Genomic DNA, 20207 nt, shown 5'->3' with positions numbered 1-20207 from the left:
GGATTCTTTGGTTTACCTTGGCGTTTGTAAGATTATAATTATTGTGTTCAACTGGATAAGTGGTTTATGAAGAAGTTTTAAGTAACACAGGGAAAAGCAAATACAAATATTTATTACACTTCTATAGCGCTTTCATATTTAAGGGGCTCAAAGACGGTTTAAAATGGTTATCTCCACCAAAACATCTTGGTCGATTATTGTTCAAGTAACATTGAGGGTCATTCCAGGTTATATGTTGATATGTTGATATGTTAAAAGAGCAAAATGTAAAAAGAACACATGCCAGCGATAACAAACATGTTTCTAATTCTCACTTAGACATCAATAGGGCTGGGTGCTGTTAAATGTTTTTGATAACAATACTTGGTTTTCGACACCGATACCTGAACGATACTTTTTTCAATACCTATATGAATAATGTTAATTAATTCCTTTTCCTCACATTTAATTTATTTTGCATTTGTATCATTTGTTTGAGGTCAAAAAACCAAGAAACTTACTTAAAGGGCCCGAAGAGGCACCTTTTTAAGTGACAGTGCAGGATTTTAGAGGCAGTTGTGGTGAACAGGTCTGGTCTCATTCTACACATTAGGACATGGCTGGAACATGTAGGGGGAGGAAAATACTTTTTTTTTTTTTTTTTTTAACTCCCTATCGTCCCTTTAACACCAACACTTATTTTTTTTTCCAATTTTCCATATATTTTTTCCAATCTTCCCTAAATTTCCCTAAATTTTTACTTTTTTTTTTTATTTGTTTACATGTTTTTCCCCAACTTTCCCAATTGCTTCCCCAATTTTGTCATATTTTTTTCCATATTTTTTTTTCCCAATTTTGCTCCAAATTTTCCACCTTTTTCATTCCACATTTCTTTCCAAATAATAATAAAAAAAATCCCCAAAATGTTCCCAATTTTTTTCACTTTTAATTTTTTTTTTTTTAATGCATCAACTGCTTCACCCTTAGCTCCATCCATCTAACAGAAACAGTCCTCAGACTCAGGACAAATGGGTTGATTTAGCCAGTTAAGGGATGCACAGAAGGGCCAGTGAACGAAGACCCTCCCGTCTCCTGTTGGTGAGTGCATGTGAGTTTAACTGATGCATTAAAATGCCAGACCAGACTCGGCTGAAGGCCTGTTGTAAACGTGTTTCTCAGAGCAGCAGAGGCAGATAGAGCAGCAGACGGCTTTGCCTTGGGCGACTCTGCAGAGAGGCTGAAATTTTTCCAAGTAAAAGGAGGAAGAAAAAAAATCTAGGGACAAGCTTTGTTTCCAAGGCTGCAATATTGGAGAAAAATTAAATAATGCGCTAACAATATTACTGCCATATTTTACTAACTAATTTCAACACAGCATGTCCCAGGATTAAAGAACGGAAATAAATGAGGAGAATCATGAATAAAACTGAACTGTTGCATATTTTTAAGTTTTTGTTCTAGGCTGACTTTGGCAAAAAGGTGTGAATCTCAGCCGGATGAAAGAGGTATTTGTAAAATCCACTGTGGCTTCTTTCAAGAAGAATATTACAGCCCTGTTATCTCTTTCCAGCTAAAAATCATGTTTATCTCTACAGCCTCTCTAAAATGTAAAAAATACCCAAATGTAGCAAAGTCAGATCACTACTTGTTTTTATACTTTCCCGAGTCAGTATACTGTGACCATGTGCTGTACATTGCATGGTAAAATTATAATTATATCTTACAGCTTACACGAATTGCCCTCAACGGTCTCTCATCTGTGCCAAGTCGTGACATTTCTAATAATTCCAGCTACAAATAGCAGCCGGGACGAACAGAATTCCCACCAGGAGCCCCCAGGCCGACAGTAAAGGCGTAGAGTCATTAGAAACATAGGGGCTGGCTACGGTTTCAAAACCACAAGAACATTACAAATCGATAAACGTATTTGTGTATCACCACAGACCAGGAGATGGATGAAAAAGACGATAATAAGTACGTCAAAAGGTAATCCATAATGAGATGCTTTTAGCACTGGAGTAAAATCAGGTCTAACTGTACTAGTATTAGTTCCATCCCTGTTTAGATATAAATATACTATCTTATCGAGAGTAGAGATGCACCGATTCAGCTTTTTTGCTACCAATACCGACACTGGGGTTTGATTATCTGCCGATATCCGATATTTACCGATACCAAGAGACTTTCTTAAAAGTGGAAGTGAAATTGAATAGGGCTGAAACAACTAATCGATTAATCGCCGACTAATCGATTATTGAAATATTTTAGTAATCTATTAATCGTTTTCTGGTTCACACAGACTCAAATAGAGAGAAAATGACATGAAAGTGTAGTATTTTTTATGAAAACCTACTTTGTTTTTCATAGTAAGGGTTTGTAGTGTTTTGTACATTGTAAATTTCATAAATATCCGTCTGTGTCTCATCCAATCAGAAGCAGAATTAGTGCCAAGAGCCTCCAACAAACATTTACTTTAAGTTTCCTCCATCAACATGTCCTCAAGCAGCGCCACTTTAGCTTTATGTGATTTTTTTTTTTTTTAATTATCCAATTTTCCTACACCATTCACAGCCAAGCGATTAATCGATTAATCGTAAAAATATTCAATAGATTAATCGATGACAAAATAATCGTTTGTTGCAGCCCTAAAATTGAATGGACTCTTCTATATTGGAAGATCAATAAATCAATATTTTATTGTCATGTTGCAGATCAGTTATCAAGTATATCTATTGATAAACTCTTGGGCAAACATTCAACAAAGATGACTTTTCTACACTCCTTGGGTAGATGACTTTAGGTTACATTATTATAAACAACTTACATGAAGTGATCATTACAAATAGCCTATGCTACATTAGTTATTCCTTAAACTAAAATACAAATACTTGGCTTCAGCAGTGGCTATTTTATTTTATTAGGCTACTTTAGGTATTTCTATCATTGTTGATTACCCAGACTTGATTAGTTTTCACTAGCATTAGCATGCTCCCGCTAGCTTTAGCATACTATTGCTAACCGCACTATTTTGCAGCGATCTAAAATAGGTAAATACTAACTTAGCGATTGAATTCCCCTGGTTCTTAGCTTTACAATGATATTCAGCATGTCCATATACACTTAGATTTAGGTGGTAAAAGTTGGGTTTTTAAGGCGTCGAGAGCCAAAACTAGTATTGGTTCAGTATCATATATTTGTAGCCTATACCCGATATCAGATTCTTTCCAATATCGGCTCCAATATCCAATACCAGCATCAGATCAGTGCATCCCTCCCTAATCAAGAGTGTCAAGTTGAGTTATGAATTTTATTTCCTAATACAACTTTTTCCTTTATTCATTTTTTCTATTATGTTTGTCGGCCTGTTGTTCAGTAACAGTCTTAGCTTTCACTGAAGAGACTGATGAATCTAAATAATGCATATTTTAGTCTCCCAACACTCCATGATGGAAAGCTTTGTCCACAGCGAATTAGCTACGTCTCGCTAATCTTTCATCTTCTTCACTTTGTAGACAGTTGCTACTGGAAGCCCGCACGCCTTTAGCATGCAAATGATTTACTACAGTACTTAAATGCATGTTTTGTTCAGTCGTGCCGTCTGAAAAAGAGATATTTAACTGCTTAATCATTGCAGGAAAGCTCGCATGCCTTTTAATCTTCGCTTTTTACTTTCCCTGACAAATGCTCTTTATTTAGCAGCAGTCGTAGTCTCCCACTATCTTTAACAATGAAAAGACCACATTAGACGCGGTTCACAGGGGCAATGATACCTCCAGGCTTGCTATTTACGGCTACACCAATCGGGTTCTTGGAAGACGATCTAAGACTTGCAGGCAATGTGGGCGGAAAGAAAGAACGACGGAGAGAAAAAAAAAAAACATCTTAAATTACTCGCTTTTTTACTGATCTAGCCCACAACCAGATTGCTGTCAAAGGAGACGTATTGTTTGATTGAAAGACCCTAGGAAGAGCTGAGACAATTATCACACCAGCAAACCACTAACTTGTGATGGCCCTTTGGCAACCACAAAGAACTTTTTTCCCAAATCCAGCTACTAACACATCAGTCAACACCAATTTGCACTTAAAAAGTTTCAAATTGGAAAGACGAAAAATTCAAAGCAATCAATTATCAACAAAAACATAAATTTCGCTCTGGCAAAAATTGCTTTTCTGTGGCTTGAAAGCTGATTTGATTTAATGAGTTTGATTTTTTTTGCTGTCATTACAATTGCAATAATTGGTCTTGTGTTGTTAGGACTAAAGCAGAAGTCTAATCGCAGCTTCTGTTGAGAAAATTAACGAGGATTACTCTGCGCCGCACATATTTATTCAGTCTGTGTTTACGTCTCCCCGACAAAAACGATGCATTTTTAATGGGATTGCCGCTGATCGCTATGTGCCAAACCCAACACTTTGCTCGAATACATACATTTATTACATTTCTATAGCGCTTTCATATTGAAGGGGCTCAAAGACGGTTTAAAATTGTTATCTCCACCAAAACATCTTTGTCGATTATTGTTCAAGTAACATTGAGGGTCATTCCAGGTTAGACGTTGATGTGTTAAAAGAGCAAAATTGAAAAAGAACACATGCCAGTGATAAACAAACATATTTCTAATTCTCACTAGACATCAATAGGGCTGGGTACTATTAAATGTTTTCCATAACGATACTTGGTTATCCAAACCGATACCTGAACGATACTTTTGTTGATACCTATACGAAATTATTTGTCATATAGAATCATGAAACAGATTAATAATGTCAATTTATTCCTTTTCCTTACATTTCATTTCTTTTGCATTTGTTTGAGGTGAAACAACCAAGAAACTTCCTTAACAACAAAATGGCAGGGGAAAAAAACACTTTCCAAGTGTTTCTTATTTTTCCCCTGCCATTTTTAACATTTTTTTTATTAAAAAATGTTTTTTTTCAATCTTTTTCCCTAAATTTCCCAATAAAAAAAAAAAAGTTGTGTTTTTCCCCAATTTTTTTCTCAATTTTGTCATATTTTTCCCCAAATTTTCCCCAATTTTTTTCCTAGATTAAAAAAAAAAAAAATCCCAAAAATGTTCCCACATTTTCCACACTTGTTTTTCCCCAATTTTTTCTAACATTTAACATTTTTTTTCAACTTGTGTTTCACTTCTTTTGTCTTTTCAATTTTTATGACCAACAGCATCAAAACGTGAATACGTATATAAACATCCTAAATTTCTTTTCGGTTTCCTGCTTTCAATACTTTTATTTTTTTCGATACCAGTAGAACCTAAACCGTTTTTTTTTTTTTTTCAATACCAGACTGGTATCGTATATAAGGTTCCCAGCCTTAGACACCAAAAGACTAACTAAAATAAAGGATGAACTATATGCGGTGTCACCGTCCATCATCCAATCATCACCTCATCTACAGCCGAACCTTCTCCAGCCACAACCAATGATCGCCTTGGACCTTAAGCCTCCTCCTCTACTACCCAGCACCCAGGCTGCGAACCATCTCCACCTGGCCTGATCTCATCTTCACGTCAGGCCTCATTATCTACCATCACCAGTTTCCAGCCCCTGGAGGAAAGACATCTACAATGCCCATTCATCGTGCCTGTGCATATATATCTTCCAATCAATATCTTCTGCCGGAGTCTGAGCACTAAATAAGACACATACAGCTTCCCTTATGCAGTTTTTGTCCGTCCAAGGCTGTCCAGGCTGAAATGAATGTAAATCTCATCTTTGGCTACTCAGATAAGCAGAAACTTCCCATGTTAACAAACTGGTGCAAAGCTTGTAATGGGTGGAATACACAAGAACATACATAGAACATATTAAGTAGCAGATAATCTGTAGAAAAAAAACCTAACCCTGGCCTAACAAATATATAAGCCAATGCCTTAGCCGAGGTTGAAATCCCAACCTGCATCAGATCATCACTGACCCCTCTGCCACATTCACACACGCAGCCCCCGCACAGATTCACAGTGATGTATAACGCCCATTTAGCTGTGTCACAGTGCACTGTAGAGCCAAGGGCAGGTCCATGTGCCGAGGTTCTCCACCTGAAGGTCATGCGCCGTCAGATGAGTGCGCTGTTCGTCAGGCCACATTAACAACCTCCGCCACGCCTCGCACCGCATCAGCAAAACACAAAGGTGAGACTCTATTGCCCTCTGGAGATGGAATATATCAGCTTAACACACACCGGCTACTGTGAATATAAACTATGCATAAGAGAAGTGAGAAGGAGAGGGAGACGGGGCTCAAAAGGACACGCTGAAAAGGATGTGGCCTATGTGGAATACAAATGTAAAACTAAATTCCTACAGATTCTTTGCAATTCTGACATTTGTTAGAAGCGAATGTTATTAAAGTGGACATGACCAGCATCTATGTGGCTTATGGACGTTATTTCGGGCGTTGATATTACACGCTTTACAACTCGAAATAATGTAATGAAAAGGCAGTTCAGGAGAAAGGTTGGGATTTTGACTTGGCCTGGAGCGCCCTCAGCTGGCAGCAGTGGGCATGAGAAACAGGCAAACAGGGAATGCAAGGTTTCATTGCAACTGCATGCTAATGTTGAGCTAAACGCACTGTAATGAAGACACTGAGAGCTGCTCAGAATGGGACAATTGATGATTCATGGAGACTGTCTGTGTAAACCATAGATATAATAATTAGAGATAGATTAATACCTATTCAGCCCCATTCATAGAAAAGGTCATGAGTCCTGTGTGAACTTTAATGGCCGCTCTGTCTCTTCCTACCCCAGCCTGTTCCTTAAAAGGGCAAAAAGGCGGGAGACCCTGTGCCCTGAGCTCCCCGCCAAAAGGACCATAGAGAAGCACGTTCCTCGCCCATTGGTGTAAACGTGATTACCCAAAAGTATGTGAAGAAGTGAAATGTTGTACTACTCCAGATACATTTTGATGAGGGAACAACATTACATTTTTCATTACATGATATGTCCCCTTTAAATCGGCCCACATTTTTGCTAAATTGGGTTTTAAAAGCTTTCAACCGTGTCTTTATATAATTCCATTCTAAACAACACGACTCGAGTTATTGCTAATTGGTAGCAAGTTTTTTAACCTTTTATCTCGGCTTCACCCAACAAGGGAAGGGTCAAGGCAATTTGTATGCACTGACATTAAGTTATAAAACATCAAATTCCAATAATGAAAATGTGAGCAAAAGTATTTTCTAAAGCCTGAATAATGCACAATATCTAACAAAATATTGAATACGCATAACAATAACGCTACATTGCAGCATAGTCAAGGCTGAATTAACAACAAAGGTGCAAATGCTGGCTCCAGCACCATCGATGCCATTTACTTTAGTGCTTTGTTGGAGCGTGGATTGATTTAAGGTAATGCCTGACCAATTATACACTCAAGAAAGAATGCCTGTTGACAATATTGCAGTACAAGTGCTTATAGAATTGTATATTGTATTGTTGACACTAATAACCATTACAGTGAGGGAATCAAATACATTTATCTTATTACAAAGCTACAGAATGGTCCTGCCATTTGGCTGCGCACGTCCTATTCCAAATCTCTTCAATCAATTTGCCATCAGAGTCACATAATGTTTATAGATTTTAAGATGCAAGTCCTAATTGATGCAGCCAAGGATGAAAACGCATTTTGTAGAGTTTTCATCCTTGTTTTCATCGCTATTTTAAAGCAGAACTAAGCAACTCATGCCCCTAGAGGCCATAAGCTCCACTGCAGGTGTCGTAGCATATTGCAGTTTTTTACTTCTTAATTGTCCATGAGAGTAAATACTACGCTGTCAGAAAAGACAAAGGGAGAGAGGGATATTGTACATCCAATTACATAATGGAGATCATTTTTTTCACTGAAACTTGGCTGTAAATTCTGTTTAAGTGGCGCTCGTCTGTAATTAGCTTTGCACGTTAGCCTGTTAGCTTCTACTTCGTGATTCCATTAGTGTGTATTGGGGCCTTCGACCCGGTGGCAGTCAGGTTGCAAGCATGGTTTTCTGGCCAGAGACATCAGGGGGAGATGAAAGACATCAATCATCCCATTAACACTTGTATTACCTCCAGAGGGACTACGGAAAGGATTTATTAAGGTAAACAAGTTATTTAGTATTGCTTCAATAATTTTTTTTTAAGCTTTTAGATTTGGGTAAAGCCAAACTGGAGAAAATGCACTTGGTTATGGCAGGAGTGAAGAGGTTAATAGTAAATAGTAATTAATTAATAGTAAAAAGTAAATAGTAAATAGTAATAGTTAAATGCAATATAAATTCATTATTACTGCGACTGTTACTTTCACTACTTTATTATACACAAATGTCCTACTTTGATGCCTATGCTTTGTTTTGAGGTTCGCTGCATGGTCCATACTATATGTTTAAGCTGTTATATACAAGAAAAACAACTCATTTACTGTTAAATAAAGTCGATGTTTAAGTATCTTTGCTCTTTACAAACTAACTTGTTCTATTCATGCAAGCCTTCCAAAGATAGACCTCGCCATTAATCAGAGGCTTGGAATTAGTACAACGGGAAAGTCACCCTGTCCAGTCGTCTCCAGAGATGAAGAATTAGGACCATCGCCATAGCAATAAACAACTCAAAACAAAACGTCCTATTGTTTGAAAGGTCAAAAGTCCAACAAATGGTGGCCATAAAAGGACAAAGTCATGTGACTGAAACCCATGAATAGCTGATCATCGTAAAATCTGTTGCCCACTTGGAGAAGGCAAACAAACACAAGAGTTCGCACCGCTAGCGCTAGCATGCTCAGTGGCAGCTCATTTTCAGTTTTAAACGCACTGATTAACGGAGGAGGGCCATGCAGCTGTTCAGGGCCCAGCTGTCGACAGGAGCTGGCGGAGATCAGAGGGGAGGGGCTCAGTTTGAACAAACCTGTGCATGCACCGTCCCACAGGAAAATACTTGAAAGAATCCCCTTAAAAGGCTGCGGATTAGAAGTGGATCACACAGCATATGATCGGAAATGTGGCCACGTGTGACATGCACAAGCCAAAATAAATGAATGTTATATTGGCTTAACCTCGTAGCCCCCCAACTGAACATTTTCTCCAGTTCGGCATTACCCAAATCTAATAGCTTCTCGACTGGAGAGCAACAGGGTAACGCCTCACTTGAAAGCTATGACCTACAAATGTGATAGTAACTGTCACGCTGTCGCCACGTCTTTGTCACATTTTTGTTGCTTTTCAGGCACGTTTTTTTTTGTGTGTTTTCGCCACATTTTTGTTGCTTTTTTGTTGCTTTTCTGGCACTTTTTCGTTGCTTTTCTGGCACTTTTTTGTTGCGTTATTGCCGCGTTTTTGTTGCTTTTCCAGCACGTTTTTTTCTTGTGTTTTCGCCACATTTGTGTCAGGCTTTTTCAAATTATCAATTGTTTCTTATGTTTTTGGCACATTTTTTGTTGTGTTTTCACCACGTTTTTGTTTGTTTTTTTTTTCGCATTTTTGGTTGCTTTTCTGTCACGTTTTTTGTCACTCTTTTGTTGCTGTTTGGCCACGTGTCTGATGTGTTTTTTTGTTTTTTTTCCGGCATCTTTTTGTCACATTTTTGCATTTTCATCCTTGTTTTCATCGCTATTTGAATGCTTTTTTTTTTAGCTTTTAGATTTGGGTAAAGCCAAACTGGAGAAAATGCACACAGTTAAGGCGGGGGTTAAGAGGACATAATAACATAATATATTAATTATTACTGTAACTGTTACTGTCACTACTTTATTGTACACAAATGTCCTACTTTGATGCCTGCTTTGTTTGGCGTTAGCTACATGGTCCGTACTATATGTTTAAGCTGTTATAAAAACAAGAAAAACAACTTATTTACTGTACATGAAGAGATCTTACACAACCGCCTCATGCTTGTTGAAGGGCCTCAGTGCACTCGTGCGCTCTGTGCCGTCACTGTGAAGTGGTTTTCATCAGCCCCTCGTCAGCGTGAGCGTGAGCAAGCGGCTGTGGGTTTTCTCTGTGTTGGTTTTGACACAGCTCGTCTCCAGTCGCTCGGGGCAGCGGCGAACCTCCCACACGCCCCACTCCGGGACTCACCCTCTGCTACGGATCCACTCGAGCAGCGTGACAAGCCTCATCACCGTCATCATCACCGCTTCAAACATGCGATCGGTCAAAGCAGTGAGAAATCTCCAGGGAAAAGGAGACTATAGAAACGCAGTGGACGTATAAAGTGCGAAGTAAGACATGGAGGGTTTACGTAATACAATGGATGGAGGAGCAAGTCGAAGCCTATTTAGATATGTGGGGCAAGCTTACCAAGCATGAGACAGTAATTCATACAGCAATCTGTCGCATAATTTCATATACTAAACAGAAAAAGCAAGCAGTACCAAAAACCACATCACCTGCAGTGTTCGTCCTGGGAAACTGACCAGGAAATGACCAAGACAGTTCTGCAGTATCTCTTAGGGCTGGGCAATTAATCGAAATTTAATCGGAATCGCAATCTCTACTTTGGACAATCTCAATAATCATCATGGGACTTTATAATCGACAGCCATTTCTTTGGCACAAACAGTACTTATAGTTTGGGAGTTTGGATGAGACAATGGAGGACTTTTGTGAGTTAAATGAGACTTGATGAAAGCATTTGTTTTTGTTTGAGCTGAGATTTGAATAAAAGATGGATCTAATTTCATGAATCAGCAAAATGTACTTAATTTATTATGGGAAAAATTAAATCGAATCGAAAATCAATATCGATCAATACGGGGAAATAATCGTGATTATTTTTTTTCCAAAATCGTCCAGCTCTAGTGTCTCCCAATTGTTGCAGTGCTGTATTAGGTGATGCAATATATTGCAACAAACCAGTCACAATGTTTAAAAAATTCGATTACTAACTTCACCCATCTTACTGAGATAAACAAATCCTAAAATTCAACGTCTGGCATTTAAAAATGTGCAAATGCCATTTCACTGACAAAATACAATATTTTTTAAGGGCAGAAATGCAACAACAACAAAAGAAATCTGTACATATTTTTAAACAGACAAGAGTGGAAATTTTCAAATAAAAGCAAATTGGACAAAACAAGCAAAAAATGTGGTAAATTTCAGCCAAAACTGCAACTGAATATGTTTTAGATCATAATGTTGGTATTTTCGATGAACCTTTACAGTAAAAATGGTTGAGCAATGTCGTGATAATTTCCAAGGAATTTCAATTCAATGCTAGTTTGAATACAGTTTAGTGCTTTTTTATGACATTTAAGGCACTGATTTTGACACAATTCCTTTAGTTTAGTAAATATTGTTATCGCAACATTCAAAACAGATCAAATTTTCTTCTCATATATCGAGCAGCCATTTCCTACTGACCACAAGAGTTGGTTGGTATAACATTTGTGTCTCACTGTTTGCAATTAAAGAAAAAAATGTTTTGTAAATATAATAATAAGGTTTGCACATAAAATTAGCTAAATAAATGTATAAGAAGAATTAGGATCACTGGTATAGAGTGGTCTTGTTCCTAAAAAAAAAAAAAAAGCAACACTGGTGCAGTTTGCGTTATTGCAACACCTTGTCAAATTCAGATTTTCTTTTTAATGGAAGGCAGAAGTAATATGTTGAAGCCAATCCCCGTGCCGCATAACCTTTTAAACCCAAGTTTGCTATCTCAAAGTCTATTTACACATGAATAGTGCCCATAAAAGCACAAAAGCATCCCAGTGGAAACCATTTTTAAAAGTTAGCAGCGTAGTTCTTCAGTCCACTGCTCTTTACAGTCGAAGGCACTGAACCAAGACAGACACACAATGAAAAAAAGTATTGTACAAGCGCAGAATGTCTATAGTAAGCTGAAAAACATTATTTCCAGAGGTTTGCTGGCACACATCACTTTTAATAGCATGCACAGGGGAAGAGGTTTTCAAGCCCAGAGACATGTCGTGTTTCTACATCTTTGCACCAGTGACCAACACAGGAGTCAGTGTGTGTCAATCACAAGCTGGCAGATCCTCACCGCGGGGCAGAAGGCTACTGTGTTGTTTTGGACTCTCTCGTGCATCGAACAAAATCAGAGTGACTGCATAGAATGTAACACAACCGAGGACGGAAATGTCGAGAAATACTGACTTGTGGCGTTGAAGCAATGATTCATGTTTGGGAGCAAGTGTCTGGCTTTAGGCAGGGAACGCCGTTCACTTTGACCAATCTGTGTTGCTAAATTATTATTCCGATTCAAATGTCTTTGGAAGGAAACAGCTGGAGAGGAGACATTTTTTTCAGCGTCTGAATAATGTAAAAGTATTGGGGCATATCGTTGAGTCCAGTGTTGCCAAAATTGTCCTTTTTTTGACCCAGTTGAGCTACTTTTGTTAAAGCAGGATTATACAACTTTTTATGTGGAAAAATAAAGTTGATATTTGTGTGTATTTGACCTTGTAGTGACCCAGCGGCTGTATGAGTGGTCAGCATGGCGCCTTTACTTTCCATCACAGTGGTCTCAAGGACGTTCCAGGATCAATTGTTTTTCGAGTTTTCACTGCTGACGGACCCTCTCCCCAGAAAACCTACAAAACAATTGATCCTGGAGCATTGTAGAGGCCACCGTGCTCGAAAGTAAAGGTGCCATGCCTACCACTCATACAAGCGCTTGGTCACTACAAGGTCAAATAAACACAAATATAAACTTGTTTTTTTGCATAATAAGTTGCATAATGCAGCTTTAACCTCTAAGTGTTAAATCATGTGGCCAAGTTGGTTCTACTCTTTGCCACATTGGTTGGAATTTTGAAAATGTGAAAAAAAAAACATATTTTTTTTTACTTTTAGAAGTAATAAAGGCATTATCAGTGGTTATGATTGTATTTGGCTAAATAAATCTCCTCGTAAAACACTATTCTCTGTGTGGTTATGGTGCACGCCCGATCAGGGCTGTTTGGCTAAAATCTCATTCAAATCGCCATGACTGTGAATAACTTTGCTCAATTGTTCAGTTTGGCTCGAGTTGTCGCCGCCACACTGTTAAAGTGTCATCCCCTGCTCCTCTCACTCGCCCCCTGCTCTGGCTACAGCAAACAAATACGCACCTTATATGCAAAACACCAAAGTACCACTTAGATCAGGAGAATAGCGGTCTACAAAAGCCACAGATAGGCAATGTGCACTGTTTGTAAAAGACCATAGCATCTTCTCCCTCTCTTTCTCCTTTCTCTCCCAGAAAAGGTTTTTACAATTTATGCCCTTTCTTCCTTACCCATCTTTTGTCCAGGCTTGGTAGTAGTGCAAAAGGCACACTGGCTTGGAACCCTTGTTTATAGTGCAAAATTACAATTACTTACAGTTGATTAACATTTGAAACAAGCAAGCGCCACACATATCCCTCTTTCAAAGTGCGCCTCTGCCTCACAGCACAATTATAATTCCTCTCAGTCTCCCGGCAGCAGGCAGAGTGTGTGGCTTTTGTGTAGCCAAGGCTTTACGACCGGTGAGTCTCTGAGGAAGAAAAGCCCTGGTGTCAAGCGGTCAGAAGTCATTTGAGTGGGGCAAAAAAAAAAAAAATGTGTGTCAGCAGTTTGTTGGCAGGAGCGCGGGGCCGGCGTTCAGAGCTCTTAGCCCCTTCTCTCACAGGACAGCCAAGGGTTTAATGGGACCGCTCTTCCACTCCATTTGCCAAACAGCGTCTTACAGGCCACAGCCGGGCAATGTCACTGTCCTCCCTGTACCAGCGCGCAAAATTAGTCCTTTATTCAGGTAGTCTGTAGTGTATAATCCATGCGTGAAAATGATGTGTCGCGTGCCATCGGGGAAGAAGAAATCCATTGATGGAGTAACCTGGTCATTCAGGATGTTCAGGTCGTCAGCTGATCTCATTCTTTGGGCTCATGGTGTTGCTGAACCAAGACCTAGCCAACTGCAGCGACTCCAGATCATAACAGTTAGTGAAATCCCGGTGGCTACTTTTTTTGGGGGGGGTCGGACAGTGTAGCGTAATAGCTATGCTGTACTGTAAACATCCATCCTGTTGCTATATGCGTTCTATTCAGGCTCTAACAAGTAGCTAATTGGCTGTCAGTTGCTGAAATCTCATTAATTTCTTTTCCTTGCTGCTGCATTCTCCACAAAAGAAAGCATCATGGTCCGTTCCTCCACCAGCACCACTCTCAACCCGATAAGGCTGTATATCGCGCTACTAGAAACATCACTTGTGGATAGCACAGTAATAGAGAACCTGTGAACTGTTTTATTGGCCTATTTTCTTCCACCGCTCATATTCACTGTGATCATGGCGGCAACAGAAAGGCCTCTCTCTGAAAACAGATCTCTCTCAAAACAGTATTGGATCCATTTCAGAGCCAAACAACAATTTCACGGGTGGCCAGTCGCAAAGTAATTACATATGGCCCAGAGACGACACATTGATCAAGACACAGTTCACTCTTTTTTTTTTGGCGAGAGAAGACAAGACAAATCACAGAAAAGGGTGATTTTTTAATAAGCATTGAAAAAGTTTTTTTTTTTTAAATGCAGAGAGAACTTCAGCCGTCACATGGAAACTGTAATTATACCTTTTGCTCAGGATCACCACATAAAACTTTAGAGTAGAGCATCTTCAAAAGAGGTTCTACATCATTGCAAGTTTGACAATGACAAATGCACATCCATTTTGAGAATATTATGCAGTTTGAGAAGCCACTTGCTCTATACAAAAGTGGACGCGATATTAATGCATGAAGCCACAATATATCACAAAATTCCTTTTTTGTATCTGAAACTTGCACCTTTTTAGAAGCACAGTCTAAAACAAAATTGCTTGGTAACTTAAAAATGTTGTTTAGTTTTGATCCAGTATTACAATATTTTTGGTAAGTCTATAAAGCAGTACTAAGTTTACCTTCATATATCCCTTTCGTAGTCCCTTTGGGGGTAATACAACTGTTGATGGGATGATTGGGGGTCTTGGTGTCTCTGGTCTGAAAACCACCCTTGCAGCTTTCTCTTCTCCGACCCGAATCACAAGGAAGAACCGAACAGGCTAACGGGCAAAGCTAACTGTGGGCTAGCACCACTTAAAAAGTATTTACAGCCAAGTTTGAGTGAAAAAGATTATCTCCATTGTGTAGTTGGATGTACAATATCCCTCTCTCCCTTCGTCTTTTCTGTCAGTGTAGTATTTACTCTCACGGTCAATTAATGAGTAAAAAATGTGACATGCTGCGACACCTACAGTGGCGCTTACGGCCTCTAGGGCCATGAGTTACTTAGCACTGCTTTAAGACTTGTTAATATTGCAATAACGTTGTCATGTGGCAAGATAGTTAGTGAGTATCGGCAATTATTTCTCACATTGTGCTTCCCTGTTTGGCATGTTTTGTTAAATTTATAACTGGTGGCTTGGGATTAACAGCATGTAGAAAACTGAGTAATACAGCATAGCTTTGGTCTAATTGGAGGCCGAATGAAATGATGACTGAACTTTACATTTCTATTGCATTATCTTGTTTTCATGCACAGCCTTGTACTTCAGTCTGCTTTATTTAACCTCAACACAAGCCCTTCCCAATATAAAAAGCAACAGTGTGGGAGGAGCATGATGTAATTGTTTACATAAGTAACCTTAATACTCAGCACGTACATCTTCTGTCATGACCAAACTGTAGTAGGACGCAAGCCATTTCGAGCACCAAGAGAGCATAACCTTTTCCACCATCTGACAAATATTAGGGGCCGTCCCCGTAATGTTGTTATCAGAGATATTTGTGGTATGCACTTCAACCTTACAGCGGTCACGTTATGGCTGAGTGTTGTGACAAATCCTTGTAAAACAGACAAAGCAAAACAATAAAAGCACAAACTTACCATTTGTAGAAAGCAGAAAGTACACAAATCCAACTTCGAGGGCACGAGGGGCTACATGTTGTATCGATCCAAAATCCAGACCAAGTCCAAAAGCGACTCACAGCAGAAGTCTAGAAATACAACCACAATATGCCGATTTTAGCACAAATCGTTAATAGGAAAAACTCATGCATTGCAAACACACTGCTTGAGGGTACGTCAAACTATTACTGAGGTGAAGAGCCAAGAGTGGACGATGCTTGATGATGCAAAACAAGTTGATACAAAGTCACACAGAGGACTGAACAGTGGCACATTGTCGGGCTCAAAGGAGGGGGCGGATTGGACATAGAGAACTGCATTCATTTCGAGACATAATATGTTACCATTTACCCACTGCACCAAATATGTCATTGTGTTTTTAATTAGTCACGAAAATGTATAAGTCGGGTGATGGAATAAAAAGTGAAAATTGGTGTTTAACATTCTAAATCATATACAGTAATTAAGCCCTTTCATTTTTCTCCTAATTCAATGCATCACAAACACAATATACCACATTAAATAGCTTCAACTAATTTCTGGGCACTGTTTCTCATATATAGATTTGACCAACAGGCCAGCTGAGGCGTGAGGCTAATGGATTGGGGTTAAGTTAAACTGGCAGAGGGCAGACGCAGACACTCAAGACATTTATGAAGACCGTCCAGATGTCTCTTGAAGCAACTGGGGTCACCGTGACACACCAGATGTCTCCTCAGCCAATGATTATTACAGAAGACAACTGCAACCTTTGCTATTCATATAATCGCTGGTGGAGAGAACAGCATTTTGTATACAATGGACAGAGCTTTTTATGCTTAAATGTTGTAATTACATTTTGTAAAGGGGGCCAGTCAAAAGACAAAAATGGCGATATTATAGAGGTGATCCAGATTAAGGAGTATTATTAGTTATAGGATTAGCTGCAATCATCTGCAACTTCACACTTACTTTATCGATGTAAGAAACCACTGTATTGAGGCCAAATGTAATGGGTATCCTCCAATGAACTAGAAAATAACAGCATTAGAGACTAGGCCTGAGAACTATGTTTTTAGCCGCTTCACATACTCCATATACAGTCTTCAAGAAAGAGTGAGACAATCTGATATTGGTCTGTAGGGATTTTGATTTCCCTCCGGTGCATTCTGGTTGGACCAATCACAGTGCAGCCTGAAGAGATGCAGCAGCAAACCCTTCATCTGATTTAAGTCACTAAACTAAAACATTCAAAATAGTGACCACAATACTTTTTAGCTTCTATGCAACTGTATAAAAGACAAGAGGAACAAGCTGCTTTTTGTCAAAATGAAAACATTTACTAAAGGATTAGGAAGTAATGCTGAAGGAAACAAATACACAAGCTTCTCTCACTGGTTTACTCTGTTCCTGTTAATCCCACCAAGAAATCCAAGCTCTACGGAGCAGTATCAGACTGTCTTACTCTGTAGAAGGTACTGCAGTACATCTTTACCATTGCAAGAGAGAGAAGTATACATGCTTTTCAGTCATGTGACTTTTGTTGTTATGGACATTTGAATACTGAAGTAGAATTATGCAGTACTACAATATGTAACAATATCTCTACTCTGGATGAAAATGAAAGACAACTGATTGACAGTGGCATTTTTATTTACTCGTAATCATTGCTCAAGAAACCAGTGTTTAAGCTACTCAAGATGTTAGCGTGCTACCGGTTAGCATTTAGTTTCAACAGCTCAGCTCTGACCTCCCCAAGAGAAAGCCCTGAACCACACTCCAAACATCTAGCCTTGGATACAACATGTGACAGAGGTCAGAGCTCAGCTGTTACTGTAGTATTTCCTCAGTGTTCATATTGTGTTGAAGCCATTGATAGTTGATTGATGTCAGTTGCTAACTGGTAGCATGCAAAGTCTTGAGCAGCTTGAACACTGACTCAGACTGAGACTATGTTAACATGACAAACTGTAAAAATCACAGAGAAAGGTTTTCTGTCTCCTCTTTGATGTGTTAATTTAGTCTGAGGAGTGAAGCAGATCTTTAGTAAATCCTGCTGTAGCTCGACAGACAGAGCTGCTACATCTGTGCCACATTTGCTGGTTATATCACACAAACGTGCACTCTCTGGGGCCGTTTTTTAAATGTTTTCTTCTTGAGCAATGATTACAATAACATAAACATACCACTGTCAATCAGTTGTCTTTCATTTTCATCCTGAGAAGAGATATTGTTACATGTTGTAGTACTGCATAATTCTACTTCGGCATTCAAAATGGCCGCCGGAACTATGTGTGATGTCATTGGAAACGCATTCATGCAATTATGAGTATTCTTTTTGCACACACCTTACTGTCATCATAGTCTTTTAAACATGCTTTCTATGTGCTGCATAAACCGAATCTCAATGCATTTCATCTTTGTCCACAGGGACTTTCTGTTATTAATAGAAAATGCCAAAAATAAGATGAAAACAAAATCATGCTCTGTGCTTAGATATGTGGTATTTCAGCTCCGTCTCCTTCTCAGAGGACATTGGTATAAGCTTTCGCAGAACACAAATGACCCTATGTTGGACCTACTTTCACTTCACCTTTGGCTACACCTTGAAATTTAAATACATTGACTGGGAGACAAGGTGGCCTGGATAAGACTCGCACACAAAAACACTTATCCATTGACTTTGTATTTTATCTTGAGCTGCTTTCAACAATCCAGATTTTATTTACAGTCGCCTCATCTTTTCGTGTCTATTTTTAAACTCAGGAGACAAAAATGTGACTTTCATTTGAGTCGCATTGTAGTTTCACCTCTTGAGTTACAAGCTTCTGCGTGTAATGCCCGCTTTAGCCTATTTGTCCATGTCAGGGGAAAGTGGATTAATAAAGATTGACTTTAAACAATGCTTCCTCCAGAATCACTCGCCATCTGCCAGTCTACACCACGCAGCATGACTAAAAAGGACCCAAATCCCTTTTAGGGCCACAGCTATTTCTGGCACAAGCTTGATCTTTATTCTCCGCTGATCAAGATGAATGAAATACATAGAGCCATGGAGCAGAGCAGGAGAATGTGGAGAGGAGAGGTATGAAAGCTCTGCCCTGGATTACCCCGCATCCCAAATTCTTCCTCATTATAACAGTTACATCATTTGCAAGAGTGGGAACTGATAAAAAGCATTACTGGGGCCCATGCGAACACAGCCCTGGGCAAAATACAAAGACCAACTCAGCTGGGGTTTGAGCTGTACAGAGCAAATACGAAGGTCCAATTAGTATCACAGTATACAGGCATTTTAGTAAAGCACACAATATATTATACTGTTGTTTTTTTTACTGTTGACAAAGATTCTGACATGTATTCAATTGTTTCAGAAACTTTGTAGGCTGGATGACATTGTTGCCACAGTTAGGAGCTCATGAGTTTGTTTCCCAGGTTAAGGTGGATGTGTTTCCTCTAGATGATCCAGTTTCCCCTGAAACTAAACAAACGTACAATAGGGGTTAAGATCTCCCCTGTAAACGAGATTCTGAGTCTCAATGTCAAAGTCTTTCCAGGTTGCAAAATGACGTCACAAGCATGGCCATACAAGGTTACCCTAGTGGAAAAGCAAACATGGGGTACCTACATATTGATTCTTTAAAAAAGGCCAGGTTGAATGAGAGTGTGTTTGAGAGTGTGTTTGAGAGTGCGCATGGGGGACGATGGATGGAAATTGGCCTAAGGCTACAATCCGGTGTGGCTTGTTCATTAACTTGCACTGTCCCTACCAAATAAATCAAATAAACAACCCACAATCCACTGGATTTAAAGCAGAACTAAGTAACTCCTGCCCCTAGAGGCCATAAGAGACACTACAGGCGTTGTAACATGTTGCGGTTTATTACTCATTAATTGTCCGTGAGAGTAAATACTACGCTGACAGAAAAGACAAAGGGAGAGAGGGATATTGTACATCCAATTACACAATGGAGATCATTTTTTTCCCCTCAAACATGCCTGGAAATACTGTGTAAGTAGCGCTAGCCCGCAGTTAGCTTTGTCGTTAGCCTGTTAGCTTCTTCTTCGTGATTGTATTACTGCGCATTGTGCCTCCGACCCGGAGACAGGGAAGTTGCAATTGTGGTTTTCTGGCCAGACACCAGGGGGAGATGAAAGCCCCCCCAATCATCCCATTAACACTTGCATTACCCCCAGAGGGACAACGAAAAGAATTCATTAAGGTAAACAATTCACTTAGTTCTTCTTGCCACTCTGAGAATGTTTGACCAATCAAACAATTAAACAATGTATGTTTGGAATTGCTTCTCACATGAAACGCATGTCTTAACCTTATTAAGGTTTGCCTCCCTTCAGATATGTTGGATTTTAAATATAGAGAGTCC

General features: G+C 39.2%; 1 protein-coding gene across 8 annotated transcripts in view; it reads right to left on the bottom strand.

The window, feature by feature from the left end:
• The window catches only part of tanc2b (tetratricopeptide repeat, ankyrin repeat and coiled-coil containing 2b), a 201369-nt gene that overhangs the window by 171658 nt on the left and 9504 nt on the right, over window positions 1–20207 (bottom strand). For 7 of the 8 annotated variants that reach the window (XM_079577073.1, XM_079577070.1, XM_079577074.1 and 4 more), the window contains exon 2: window positions 15823–15932. The exons of the other annotated variant lie outside the window; for it this stretch is intronic. The gene's annotated coding sequence lies outside the window, so the exon portion shown is untranslated. The remainder of the gene's footprint in view (window positions 1–15822; window positions 15933–20207) is intronic. 8 annotated transcript variants of the gene reach the window in all.

Source organism: Gobius niger (assembly GCF_951799975.1).
Source record: "Gobius niger genome assembly, chromosome: 19".
NCBI classification, from domain to species: Eukaryota; Metazoa; Chordata; class Actinopteri; order Gobiiformes; family Gobiidae; genus Gobius; species Gobius niger.
This window is presented reverse-complemented; position numbering and strand designations above follow the sequence as displayed.